Raw genomic sequence first — 15,241 nt, 5'->3', positions numbered from 1 at the left:
TATCTTCTGTCAATTCCCATTTTCTTCTTGTTTCTGAGCTTGCCTAGGAGCAATTCTGGCAAGTTCTGAAGGAAATCACCATGGAAGGTCACTATGACAGGACTCTATGAATGTCTCAGAGAGCCTTCAGTAGGAGTTAGAGGAACATATTTTATTTTCTCTAATAGTTTCTACAAAACAACAAACTCCCAGTAATAACCTGTGTACTTGTGTGATGTTTTTCCGTATCTGAAACAAAATTGCTAATGATACAGCTCACAGCATGCACCATCTCCACTGTAATATATCATGTACTTTGGAAGCAAGTTGGTCTAGATGAAGTAGGCTAACCCTTTCTATTTGTTTACTAACTTAATTAAAAAAAAAAAAAGAAAGAAAACAAACCACTGAATTACTCTAAGCAGCTTTTTTAATTATCATTTTAAATTATTTTATTTTAAATTCTTCCCCTTGTCCCTCATCTATGATATCCCTATACATTCCCTACTTTGTAAAACTGACATAACTCATTTTCATCCCAACAGGTATGACTTTTCTGCAATCAGCTGTAGATGAAATCGGAGTTTTCCAACCTCTGTGAGAGGGAAAATAAGTGTTCTTATGCTTTTCTATTTTAAGTAACAAACACATTAGAGGTATAGATGGTGGAAGTTCTAATCACCTTTCTTTCCCTTTGTTCTTTGTTTCAGTGAGTTCTAGTTGGCTCTGACTTGCTAATACCTGATTTGAAAACCAAGAGAGGAAATGAACTCATGATGGGTAAATATTTACCAATGCAATTACATGTTTTTTATGTACTTTGTTTAGTAGTACTGTTGCCGGTGTTGGTTTCCAGAAAAAAATCTATAATGAAGCGTATCACCTACTACTATTAGTCCCTGTTATAAGGGACTAAGAGCCATTTCTTAAGAGACTGGTTCCTCATCAAATTAATGCACAAGAACAACAATAACAAAATATATAGGGGAAAAAAACAAAAGGATCAAAATGTTGGTTGAAAAGAAAGTTGCCTACTGAAATGTTCCTCTCAAAGTAGGACTATCACCAGCCCTAGATCAGGTCAGCGAGAGCTGTCTGTTGAAGTCTGAAGAACCTCCAAGGACTGAGTTTGCATTGCTCTGACAGTGCATTGTTAGCTCATTTTCAGCTAGGCATCCACAGATACTACCCAACCTTTTCCAGCATAGTTGATACTCTTCAGGTTGGCTTCCAGCCTGTTCTGACACACAAGGTTATTCTGCCCTAGGTGCAGAACTTTCTGCTTTTTCCCTGTTGAACTTCAGTTGGCCAAATGCTTAAGTTTTTCAAGGTCTTTCTGGTCTGACTGGGTAAATCACAGTGCTTAGAGACTGGATCTCTGAAATGCGTCGAAAGTTCAGACTTAGACAATTTGACCACAGTGAAGTAAGCTTATTATTACAGTAAGTGTCTTCATTGTTATAAAGACTCATCAGCAGTTAATTTCTTTACCCTTGATGTAAAACTTTGTGAACACGAGTGTTCTGCTGAAGCAGATCTGTGCCTGATCTCGTCCCATGTGCTCTAACTTGCCTTATCATCTATCCTGTAAACTTCCAAAGCCCTGAGTTTTGTCTTCCTCATTTGTTGTACTGCAATAAATCCAGCAATAAAACCGAAAGGTTTCACCTAGTCCAAATCTAGAACAGGCGTTCTAGATTCTGGCTGGCCCGTTTCAAGTATTACTGATCTTGCAGGTATAGTTAGCTTACAGGCAAATTTATTTCAGAATCATCTTAACCACCAGCAATTTTTAAAAAGCTACTGTATTAAATTCTGCCAGGAAACAGTGCAGCAGATTCTGCTAGTAATTATTGCATTTTATTTCATTGATCAACATAAAAATATACCTAATTTTCAAATGCATAAAATAAGAACATTGTTAAAATTCTTTTAAAAAAAATAAATTATTGACTTTCTAAGGTCTATTTTCATGTTTTACTCCACCATTGAATCATTTCAAAATCATTGAAAGCAAAGGTGTTATACTAGTGTAAAATCAATAAGAAGGGAGTTGAAAAGGGCCGTGTTTTCCACATGCAGTGAATGAGAAATGAAAGAAAGGTTTATAATATCATAAACCTTGGAACTGTGTCTGGTGATTATCCTAGATATGGCCTGCCAGGGAAATGACCACCATCTGCTGCTGCCCACCAGTGTCCTGAAAATGCAATCAGGCTGCTAGTATTCACTGAAGCTAGCAGCAAAGTAATCCTCTCAGTTTCAGCTCTTAAGATTACATGTAATTGTGTGTAAGATGCAGTCTCAGTCTGCACAGATTTTTCAGGTTCTCAAGTTCTGAAGATGGAAATTGATCACATTTACCTTAAACTTGCTGTTCAGCTTCCCTCTTTGTATTTGTATGTCATTGCTACTTTAGTTTTTAAATTGCTGATAAAAACCAAACCAAACCAACCAACCAAACAAACAAACAAAAACACCTGCAAAGATTTCTGCATTCTCTCTGGTTCATGGATTCAGAAGTGGGGCTTTTTTTTTTTTCCATGAAGCAGCTTTGAACTGAAGTTAATCTTTTCTCCTTACGAATTAAGATAAGACTGCTTTTAAAACATAGAAAATATTTCAAGGTTCTGAGAGAGCTTCAGGTATATACACACATCTCCGCAGGGAAAATACAGAAACTAAGACAAGGTGTGATAAAGAAATCTGCTGAAGTGAAAGTAGGGAGAAACGGCATAGAAAAGTTAGATTACAAGAAGGACGGGAAATAGAAAGGAAGAGAGGTTTTAAAGAATACAAGGAACCCCTAATTCAAGTTTGTCTGTTCATATGTGCCTGTAACTTTTCAATGCAATAAGGTACCTTCACAAAAGATTTCACTGGTAAAATGACCAGAAGAATAGAAAAAAAAACACTGTGTGAGTTCGTAGTACTTCAAAGTATAGCAGAGTTTTAATGTATTCAACCAATAGCTTCTGGAAATAGAGGAATACAGAATTTAGGGAGAAATGGGAATATGAATAAAGCACAAAGGAGAGAAGTTGTGTGGGGATTCTGTTTTGTTTGCTCTCACTCCCCCATTTCAGATGGATTAAAGAATTATTAAAAATTAAATTGCAAAATCACTCTCATTCTCACTTGGTTTGTCTGGTTTCAGCTTAATTGGGTAATGAAGGATCCAATTCTTCATCTGTTTTTGGCTATGATGTAAGGGGTCTCCGCTAATCATTTGGAGTGGCTTGCTGCAGTAATGATATATTCATTACACTGCTATGAGCAGTTGCACTGCTCATTGAGAGAATGCAGGACAAGACAGGCAAAAAACACTGGAGAAGGATTTTTATTTATTTATTTATTTATTTTTGTCAGTGTGAAATAATACACTTTGGCTTCTGTGAATGAAAACAAGACTCAGGATCTATAGTGATATTAGACACAAACTAAGAATGAAAATAAATTCTGCTGTAAGAGGTATTTCCCAAGAGATAGCCATCTCAATTTTTGGTCAGTGCTCAGAAAAGGGAAAAAGGGTTTAGCATTCAAGCTGAACTTGACCAAATCATAGAATGTGTTTGCAAAAGTAGGATTATGAATGTTTTACAAAAATATTCTACAATTTTTTTTCACTTAATTGTGAAAGTATCATTGGGGTGCGGTGGAAGATGTTACGTTAATGGCAGCATTACAAAGGAAAATAAATACATTGGCCTTTCAAGCAGTAACAGGCACTGAAGATATAATTTCCACTCCATGACACAGAAAATCCTGTTGCGTATATAAATAGGGAGGAAAATAACAGCTTATGTATTATACTAAAACAACCTATTAGCCTATATTAGGGACTCCCATGCATAAGCTTAAGAGAGCAAGAGGGTTGTAAATTCCTCTAACTCCCTTGCCTACCTCACTGCCTCTGTGACTGTTAGTCACACTGCGTTTCCCAAACTCTCCTGTGTGCAGTGTGGAAAACACAGCTGATAATACAGAAGGAAAGAAGGCACAGCATTTGCCTGTAGCAGCAGGAGGCAGAGGGCACAGCAGAAGATATTCTCATTGGTATTGGTCTTCTGAGACAGCTGTAGCAGCTTTTTTTCCTTCCATCTTAACTTTCTAGTCTGTGCTTTCCTTCTAATTATAAAATAATAAAGGAACTTCACAATGGTTCTGTGCAATCATCTTGAGGTTTTAGTCCCAATTCTCCATTCGCAATATTTTTATTTCAGCTTAATTTCCTTCTCTCCAGTGATATTACTTCCCAGTTACACTGAAACAAAACTTTTTGAATTATCTTTATGGATAAAGTATAGATACAAACTCAGCTAAATGTATATTAAGCAATTTATTGCAAGTGCTGCAGTACATATAATAAGGAAGATGAAACCTAATGTGGAAAAAAGACAGTTTGTTGTAACATAATTCTGTTTCTATGTTTGCCCGTGGTGAGTGAAATATGGCACAATGCATAACTGAAGACAAAGGTACAATGTAATAGATTTATCCTTATACTACTCAAGTGGAACATCCATGAAAAAGATAAGGGTCCTAACCTCACAAGTTATATAAATGATAAATGTGCTATAATATTTACTCCCTGTTTTCTTTCTCCTTTGATAATACTGTATACAGTGGCTGTTATCTTAAGATGTCTATCACAATACTATATAATTTTTTACTGTTATGTAAGTTGCTGTTTTATCTTTATAAATATGTTCAGTGTATCGATATCTTAAATCAAAATGCTAAAATTCTCATAGCATACCTACAAAATGAATAGCATCTTTACAATCCTATTTGATATGCTGAAGCCTAATAGTCTTTCTTGTTCAGAGTCTGTACTCATTTGACATGAAAACAAATAATTAAAATAAATTATAGCCTTAGAGTCTACAAACTAAGGAGACAAAAATAGCTGTGCAAGAGGGAGGTTAACACAGGGATATCTGTTGACAGTGTTATGAAGACCTCAAAGGGATTCATACATTTGTCTGCCTGCAGTGATATGTGTGAGAAATTCCATGTCAGATTGTTAAGTTTAGTAGACAGGATTTCCAGTAATAGATTTTCAGAAATGTGGTTACCCAGGGGTATTGTGTACTTCCCAATTACTAGAGCATTCAGTGAGACTTTGGCCTTTTTCTTTTCCACTTGTTTGTGTTTATGCACATAACTGCTGGGTTTGCTTTTGTTCTGTGTTTTTCTGCTTATTTGGTATTACACTCAATGTACTGAGAGAGATTTTTGTGACCTTTAACACAGCTGCCAGTCGCTTTCTATAGGTGCCTGTGAGGATGCATGCCAGTTTTTCTGATGGTGATGAGTGACTCTCATAGCCATTGTCATTTCACCTCACAGCTTCTTTTAGTTGTCTTCCTCTGTTGTTTTTCTCAATGTTCAGTGGAAAGTTCCCGTGTTTTGGAAACTTTAGGTCCTGAATATTAGAAATACTGAAGGCTTTGAAATGCAGGCGGCTCTGCTGTGTTGAATAGCTAATGACCATGAAGTTTCTACTGCAAGGAAATCATTATTAACAACCCAAAACTCTCAGCTTGGGGCAGGGCATTCTCTTTACTCTGTTTTGTGTGTTCCAATATCTGTTTATTGGTGCTCATAGTTTCAGAGGCAGGAGCCAACTGAAGTGATGAATGAGTAGAAACAAGGAAAGAATTTTAATAAGGAATGCTGCCTGGGCCAAGTGGCCTTCTCTGTACTTTAATATGCCTTGTGATCTTCTTGTCTCTAAACACATCAGACTATAAATAGCTTAGTTTTCACCAATCTGCTACTCTTGCAGAAGAGAAAAGAGGCCCTAGGCAGGCCTACACTGTCTTGCTGGAAAAGAGCAACCCACATCAGCCACCTCGGCATGTGAGCTGCTGAGACAGCTCTTCAGACCGCATCCAGATCACAGCTGTCCTGCCCATGGAGCACCTGATCGGGGTGCTTGGAGGCTAACACCTGCCCTGCATGGCCTATGTAACCCTCCAAAAGGTTTGATCCTTTTGCAGCTATGTGTATAACCTAAAAACCGGTTTTGACAGCTGACATATAAACAGATTTATGCGGCAGTATACTGACTGAAAAGGAGAAGACTGGAGGGACCAGGACAAACTGGGGTTTTTGGTGGTCTGCAAAGGAAGTCCCCCCCTCCAAAGGATGTCAGAAGCTGTGCCAGAGCAACCAGCTGAACCTGTTCCCAGGCTCTCATTATCTGAGTGCCTGAATAGAAGATGATATCCTGCACAATGACTCAAATCCAGCCTAATTCAATATCTGAAAGTTAATTTGTTGTTGGCTTATAATCCTTTGATTTTGTAGGCTTCTTTGAATAAGGCTGGTAACAAGATGTCTTTATTTCTACCCCATTCTTCTTCTGCCCCAGCTGTTTTTCCAGGACATATTAGTCGATTTAAAAAAAAAAAAAAAAAGAGAGAGAGAATAATAAAAAACATGCGGTGATGAAGTTTCCATGGGGAAAAAAAAAAAAATAAATCTAAGTAAATCTGAATTTAGATTCCAAAAATGAGAAAAGTTCTGGCTGAGTTTTGATTATTTTAAAGGTATTAACTTTCCCTCAACTAATGTATGAAAATGAAATTTTCACATTTAAAAAGGAGGTAGTACTTTAAATTTGATGATGACTCTCTTCTTTATGGTGAGCTACTGTTAGTTTGAACTCGTATCAAACTTTTTTTAATGTGAATTAAATAATTTCAAGCTTAATGGTATCTCATTTAGCAGCATATTCACCATGTTTACCTCTTTGGATTTGAAATAATTGAATGAGTTATTCAGTTACAAGTCCAGAAATCGGAAGATTTGGGAACAGATTTTAGACTTGTCTGAATTCATCTTAGCTGTTGATGACTTCAGAGTAGTTTACCTAATCCATATTAGCTCAAGACATGGGCTTTACAATCTCTTCTAATCTATTTCTGACTCTGACAAAAAAAAAAAAAAAGGAACCCTTACGTAAGAAGCCACCCCAGTTTTATCCCTTGTAAAATAAGATGGCAATGATTGTTACATACATACATAGAATGATGAAGATAGTTACCACTTGGATAGTGATATTGAACAATGGAATTTGAGATTTGCAGAAAACATCTGTGGAAATAAGGAACTCTATATAGGAGTGATATCTAGAAATATCTTGCAAGGGAATGGTGTACAAGAAGCAGTTTGATTTTTAGAGGGCAGGCCTGTTTTGCCCATGTTTTCATCCAATCTAGATCACAACTCTTTAGGGATAGATACCTTTCACTCCTTACTGTGGTTGCTGGACACACTGATAATAAACTTAGCTAAAAATGCTAAGTTTCTGATGACATGGGAATGTGCATAGAGCACAGTTATTGCAATGCATTTGCCATTTCTTGGCCTATGAGTGTCTTTGTAGAAATGAAAGGTGATTTCAGTTCTGAAAATGGTGTTCCTGTTATTTCACTGTGCTGAGCTTTTCATGCAGTGCAGTAGCTATGAGAGGTAAGAGAGCTGTCCATTTTGGAAAGAAAAAGCTGAGACCATCCATTTAATGTCACTTAGGACCTATTACAGCAGGATAATTTGGTCATTTAGAATTTTAGATCAAAGTATAAACAGTTTGGAGCTATACCACATCCCAGAGGTGAGAAGATGGAGACCATTTGCAGTCATAATACCAGATGTTTAGCCATTGCTATAAATTCAACAACAAAAACTGAAAATAAAAAGCAAGCTGTTAATTGGGGATATTTGGAGTCATGTCACAGGTGAAAGATGATCTAAAATGCTATTTCATAGTGCAATGCAATAGTGAAATTAGCACATGTCTATTATCACTGCTTGCAACTCTGCAGGAAACTAATGGAAATAGCTTAATCTTTTCAAGCTCCTCTAAAAGGAGAAATATAGGATTTCACCTGTTGCTGAGTTTTTACTTCTCTCTTATTCCTTGCCAAATTCTTACTGCACAGCAGTTTTGTATTATTTAATGCCTTGGCTGTGGATTTAATAAATAACTGTAGAGATGAGTGATCCAATCATTCATTTTTAGTAAGTGACAGCTATAGTGATGCATTGTGATAATGGTTAAAAAAGAAAAGGGTGCAGTCTTAAAATTCCCCCTCTTGAACCAGTTTCAGGGAGTTCTCCTTCCAAAGCAGTAAAAGCAAAGGCATTAATTATGCATTTCCATTATGACAGAGCCAACATCAGCAGTGACTAAAACATAATTTGTTTAGGTGGCATTGCAGGCTGTTCTCTGATCAAGTTTTGTTTCCTACAGGGAGGCATCGGTCTTAAATTACACAGCAAGCAGGCAAGAGAAAGGAGGCAAACAATAAAACACTTCCCAGCAGAAGAAAAAGGAAAATTAGTCTCTCACCATCCTACTAAATACACAATTCTCTATTTTTGTCACTTAACGAAAAATCAGGAAAGGGGTTCAGCTTTAATTAAAAGAGCATGTTTTCTGTGGGACTCTACAGAATTATATTTTAGATTTCTAAGAATGGGTTGCTTTTAATGCAAAGGAACTTTTCCACTGGAAGGGAGGAAAGGATGATAAAATGAAAAATCCCTGAAAAGTGCTTATAAGACAGAAATGAGGGATATCTTACTACTTTGTCCTACTGTAATCCGTAGAGTAATCTGGATTTTCTTTAGTAAGGTAGGCACAAAACAAGGACCTGTATGTATCAGACAATTTAACTGTACAGGCACAGTAAAATCTATACAATTGAAGTTCAACATGCATCTTTTTGAGGAAATATATGTATATTTTAAGCTAGAGTTCAGTATAATGTTATTAAGCATGGACCTAATTTTACTTTATCTTCGACTTCAGTAGATCTATTATTTTGCATAAATCTATAAATGTATTTTAGCACCTTACTGAATCAAAGACCCGAAAGGAATACTTTTGTTATTTGCTTTTAATTTTTGGCTGCTGTAAAGAAGTGTTGGTTGTGATTTTGTAGTGTAATTTGACTTTTAATATCATATCCTGACTGCTTCAGTCTCTCTGTATTTGATGTGTATAAAGCAAAAGCAAATAAAAGCCAATTTCTTATTATCTCCATTGCTTACAGGAGAAACAATAAAAACTAGGATGAACTATGTGCCATTTAACAGGAGTATCTTCCTGTTCAGCATTCTGTTTCCCTTCCAGTGGAGTTTCCTGGCATTTTCAGATGAATGAATAGGCAGACAAATTCAGAAATGTACATCATTTACCCCATGTGCAGCAAATGCTCCTTTGGAACTGCTATTGTGCAAAATCAGATTCTTTCTGAATACAGGTAAAGAACTACAAGTGATAAAAATGAATGTGCAGAATGTTGTATGAGCTCAGCAGGTTTGATTTTAATTGAAATAGTTAATATTTGATTAAGATACTTCTGACCACTCAAACTTTCCAAAGTGATTGGATACTAAAAAGTCAGCGTTAAATATTCCTTTGAAAGGGAGTGAATGCAGCATTGTCACCTTATTGCAAGCTTTCAGCTTAGTGCAGTTTATTTCATGATTTAAACATTTAACATGATTAAATTATAAAATTAATTATACCATTTTTGTTATTTGGAACCTTAAAATACAGTGGTCTAAGAGCAGATATCTCAATACACGTCATTGATAAATGGCCAAGTTACATTGCTGTTTCCTAAAAGGAATAATGCAAATGCAGATAAAATGCTATATAAAGCCATTAAAAAACAACAACAAAAAATTAATCTTTTACATGTGCTCTCAGTTTCATTGTTCTTAACAAGAGCAAAGGGTTAATATGAAGACTAGCTGACCTGGTGGCCTAAAGTCAGAATTTTGTACTTATTATTGAAGTGACAAAGCCTGCAAACTCCAGTGACATATTATGAGTATGTAATGGAGGGTGGATGATGTACAGGTTGTACTATACATGGACACCCTCTTCTGGCTATTTAACAGGTAGAAACTCTAAAATTAAATATTTAGAATATAGTCTGTGTCCCCTATGCTACAGTCATACTTTCCTCTAGAGCATTTCATTGAATTATAACTGGATTTGTCAGTCTGCATTGAAAATGACTTTCAAAGGGTATGTCTGTATTTCCTAGTAATAGTGCACTTTGTACAAGCAGGCAGAAGAACTGCCTGCCTACAACCAGCAATTTTCTCCTGAGCATTTCAGGATAGCAAAAATAAATCAGGTTGTCTTGCAGGCATTCCATTGCTCTCTTCCCAAGGTAGAGGACAACTGGAGGAGCAAAGCAGTTCTGCTGATGCTTACTTGCCTAGCTTTAATCAATGTAGTCAGACAAGAGAAATCATATGAAACAGTGACAGAGAAGTGATAAATCTGATTCTGAATAGAATGCAAGAAAGGTGGTTGGCCAAAACCATGCTCGAAGGATCCAACTTTTAATAGGAAGGATTAATTTTGCTTTGTCTGGTTACGCTCCTGAAATGCAGAAATGGGTGGAGAACAGTGAAGTTACAACCCTGAGGTTCAGACCATCAGATAATCTTGTGTCATGTAGCAATGAACATATATTACAACCAGTTTATCATAGCTAATCTTATTTTGTCCCTCAACACACCCATTTCAATGTAACAGATAATAAGACAGAGTTGCCATGGTACATGCTAGTGATTTTGCTTCAGAGGCAGGAAAAGATTAAATGACTGGATAGAGGCTTGTAGGTGTCTCTGTATGCTGGTTGGTGTATATGTATGCTGGTACACGTATGCGATCTCATCTGATGAAAATGGATAATAATATGGCAATGAAGTAGGTAAATAGGACAAATAAAATGCAAAATGCTAATTTTGAAGAATGAATGCTAATTTTGAAAAATGAAAAAAAGTAAAAATAAAAAATCCAGGCCCTACTGAAATCTATGGAAAAAAACTCCCACTGACTTAGGTAAGGGCAGAATTTCAACCCATATGCCAACGCTGAACTGTTGCAGGATTATAGATTGAGAAATCTTGTTCAGCAACTTACTCTTGCCTAAAAAAAAAATGTTGATGCATATTTCAAATCAAAACAGTGGATGGAAGAACCTCCATAAATAATGAAAATTCAGATCAGACATTAAATGTAATTCAGCACCATAGTTATTTTTTAGTACCATCTTTAGTTCTTTTTAAAGTGTTCAAGTTACTAGAGAATTTCTATTGAGAAATTGTTCTGAAGTATGTGGCAGTTAACTGTGATGACCAAATGGTCTCTCTCTGATTATCTCTTTTGATTGGGGTAGAAGATTGCTGTGTTTGGGGAGGCAAGAAACTGTTCAAAACAGTTCTTGTTTCTGTTCTTGCTTTAGGAGGCAAGAGTGCGAGTGTCAAAAATACAATTGCAGTGATAGAAGCCTGCCTACTGGAGCAGCTACAAAGTGAATTCCTATGTCACTTGGTTAATTTTCTTTTTGTTTAGTTTACTAAAAAAAATAAAATAAAATAAACCATTATCTTGCTTCTTTCTATTCATAATTCTTCTTTATAGCTCTTGTTACATTCTAATAGTTCAGAGTCAAACCAAAAAGAACCAGGCAACTTCAAAAAGTATGTTCGCTTTTTTGATGCTGGAAATTGAAATTAATTGATTTTTAAAATGTTTTCATTATTCTCAGATTTTGTTTGTGAAAATTGAATATTTCTAGAAAGAATTTTGCATCCTTAGTTTTACTTTCCCTCAAAGAACAGAGTTATTTAGTGATATGTTATGTGACATTTTACATTCTGTTTGAAAAGCCATCTTTTATTTAACAGCATTCTGACAATGTTTTAAAGATAATTTACCTAAAGTCATTGTCATTTATTCACACCATTAAAATATCGTGCAGGCTTCATGAACGGGGACACTAAGATGATCTTGAAAGTTCAAAAATACACTTTTTGCAAGAGCAGCTATAATACAGCTGCACTTGTGGAACAGTTTTGCTCTTATGCCTTGTGTTTATGCAGTTTTTATGACCTTAAGGAAAGATCTCAAGCTGATCCATAGTTGAAAGATTATTTTCCTCCTCATAAATATGGCACATAAGACTGACTACCCTGATTTATTGAAATCACTGAAAATGTCTTCAGTTTCTTCATGTTACAGATCAAAGCTGGGCAGCGGGAAGAGCTTTCCCCCTGTGTAAATGTTCTAGTTTTCATCTGGAGACATTAGGGCTTCCTGGGAGATGCCAGACTGAAATGGTTTGGATGTGAAAAGCGTTATTTGGTTATTATCCAGACAATAGTGAGCCATTATCTAAATTGTTCTTTTTTTTTTTTTTTTTTTTTGGGGGGGTGGGGTACAATGAATGCTGGAATCTTAGCAATTTCCTTTCCAAACCCACTGAAGTGGACTAAGTTTTGGACTAAACACTGTTGTGAGCAGATTGGAGACCCAGATAAAAGAAATCAAGAAGAGAGGTTGCTCTGCCTCTTCATCTCTGTAATGTGTATATTTGAAATTTGGAAATCTGCTGCTCCAGATTGGCTGCTTGTTTCCCAGACACAGTCATTCTTAAGTCCCCTTTTAACTTGCTCTCCTCAGCAGGGTTTCTTTTGCTTGCTAATTGCCAGCAGTGAAAATCTACGGAGGCAAATTGATGAGGAAGAAAAGGTTTTGAAACCAAAGTGGCTAAAAGAATTCCAGCCATTGTGAGGTGGGAGTAAAAAAAGTTTTTTTTATCTTATTTATTTTTTATTTTTTATTTTTTTTTAATTTATTTATTAGAATAAGGAAAAGGTCTACTAATTCTACTGACAATAATTTAGCATCTCAGGAAATATTTCTGCAAATTCTTATAGTTCCAGCTCTCCCCTCTGGGGCTCTTTAAATAGGCACAAGATAGACAACCAAAATAAACACGGCAACTAAATCTTCTAGATTCATGGTAAATAGTATATATTTGCTATTTTTTTCCAGCTCTGAATCACTCTATAGCTTGAGTAGAATGGCATGCAGTCCCCCTTGGTGGGGATCAAGAAGGACACACATTCTAAAGCTGCAGGTGAGTGCATTTCTTCCTTCTCACCCCAATCATTTCAAATAGCAGATATCTGTAAAATACAATGATAGATCTTAAAAAGTAGTTGTACATTTCAAATTTTCTGCTGGGAGAATTTCTAATAATTTTTGCATTTTTTTGGGGGGGGCTCTTTTTTGTTTGTTTTTGTTTGTTTGTTTTTGTTTTTACTTGGCTTATTACTAGCTAATATCAATATCTATTAACTGAAGTCATAGGCCAAGTTGGTATAGTTCTAGATGAAGACAGCAGTTGGCTGCACTGTGCTGGCACACTTACACACTTACTTACTTACAGTGAGACACATCATTAAAACAAAGTACAACATTTTACAGAGAACTGTAATATTGCAGAGGTAAACTGGCGAAACAAGCAGTTTTTACAGAATTCTCTAGAACGTCAAATTTTCCGTATTTCCAATACGTAGTTATATGTGTATAAATCAATATCTCTAAGGCTCCACACTCTTGAAACAAGGACATAACCCACACTTATTCCGGAGACTTGTAGCATGACAGGTTTAAACCAGGCTCCTTATTTAAAATTGTAAGATATGATTCCTGGATGAAAACTCAAGGGAATATGGAGTAAAAGTGTATATTTGCTATTCTACTGTATGTAACATTCATGAGAGCATTATCAGTCATTGGGTCAAGTTTCATTGTATTTCTAGAATGGGTACAAGAAAGAACTGCAGGAGTGATTTAAGAATATATGCTTTTCAGCAGGGAATTAAAGAAAGGCCAGTGTACTGTCTTGGGCAGAGTGACCACGAAATGGTAGAGTTCTCTATTCTTGGTGAGGCCAGGAAGGGGACCAGTAAAACTGCTGTATTGGACTTCCGGAGGGCTGACTTTGAGCTGCTCAGGACGCTGGTTGGCCGAGTCCCTTGGGAGGCGGTTCTGAAGGGCAGAGGAGTCCAGGAAGGCTGGGCGCTCCTCAGGAAGGAAATCGTGATGGCACAGGAGCGGTCCGTCCCCACGTGTCCAAAGACGAGCCGGTGTGGAAGAAGACCGGCCTGGCTCAACAGAGAGTTGCGGCTTGTGCTTAGCAGAAAAAAGAGGGTTTATAATCTTTGGAGAAAAGGGCGGGCCACTGAGGAGGACTACAAGAATGTAGCGAGGCTGTGCAGGGAGAAAATTAGAAAGGCCAAAGCTCATCTGGAGCTCAACCTGGCTACTGCCGTTAAAGACAACAAAAAATCCTTTTACAAATATATCAACGCGAAACGGAGGACTAAGGAGAATCTCCATCCTTTACTGGATGCGAGGGGAAACCTAGTTACTAAGGATGAGGAAAAGGCTGAGGTGCTTAATGCCGCCTTTGCCTCAGTCTTTAGCGGCAATACTGGTTGTTCTCTGGATACCCAGTGCCTTGAGCTGGTGGAAGGGGATGGGGAGCAGGATGTGGCCTTCGCTATCCATGAGGAAATGGTTGGTGACCTGCTACGGAGCTTGGATGTGCGCAAGTCGATGGGGCCGGATGGGATGCACCCGAGGGTACTGAAAGAACTGGCGGAGGAGCTGGCCGAGCCACTTTCCATCATTTATCGGCAGTCCTGGCTATCGGGGGAGGTCCCAGTTGACTGGCGGCTAGCCAATGTGACGCCCATCTATAAGAAGGGCCGCAGGGCAGACCCGGGGAACTATAGGCCTGTCAGTTTGACCTCAGTGCCAGGAAAGCTCATGGAGCAGATTATCTTGAGGGTCATCACGTGGCACTTGCAGGGCAAGCAGGCGATCAGGCCCAGTCAGCATGGGTTTATGAAAGGCAGGTCCTGCTTGACGAACCTGATCTCCTTCTACGACCAAGTGACGCGCTTGGTGGATGAGGGAAAGGCTGTGGATGTGGTTTACCTTGACCTCAGTAAGGCTTTTGACACCGTTCCCCACAACATTCTCCTCAAGAAACTGGCTGCTCGGGGCTTGGACTGGCGTACGCTTCGCTGGGTTAGAAACTGGCTGGATGGCCGGGCCCAGAGAGTTGTGGTGAATGGAGTCAAATCTGGTTGGAGGCCGGTCACTAGTGGTGTCCCCCAGGGCTCGGTACTGGGGCCGGTCCTCTTTAATATCTTTATCGATGATCTGGATGAGGGCGTCCAGTGCACCCTCAGTAAGTTTGCAGATGACACCAAGCTAAGTGCGTGTGTCGATCTGCTCGAGGGCAGGAAGGCTCTGCAGGAGGATCTGGATAGGCTGGAGCGATGGGCTGAGGTCAACTGTATGAAGTTCAACAAGGCCAAGTGCCGGGTCCTGCACCTGGGGCGCAACAACCCCAAGCAG

At 37.8% G+C, this 15,241-nt stretch overlaps 1 protein-coding gene across 10 annotated transcripts in view; it reads left to right on the top strand.

The window, feature by feature from the left end:
• The window catches only part of LOC310898179 (uncharacterized protein), a 467,382-nt gene that overhangs the window by 222,084 nt on the left and 230,057 nt on the right, over window positions 1–15,241 (top strand). For all 10 annotated transcript variants that reach the window (XR_014583048.1, XR_014583049.1, XR_014583050.1 and 7 more), the window contains 2 exons: window positions 690–759; window positions 12,860–12,944. The gene's annotated coding sequence lies outside the window, so the exon portion shown is untranslated. The remainder of the gene's footprint in view (window positions 1–689; window positions 760–12,859; window positions 12,945–15,241) is intronic.

The sequence above is a fragment of the Anser anser genome (genome assembly GCF_964211835.1).
Source record: "Anser anser genome assembly, chromosome: 4".
In the NCBI taxonomy this organism is placed as follows: Eukaryota; Metazoa; Chordata; class Aves; order Anseriformes; family Anatidae; genus Anser; species Anser anser.
The sequence above is the reverse complement of the archived record's forward strand: the minus strand, read 5'-3'. Positions and strand labels throughout refer to the sequence as shown.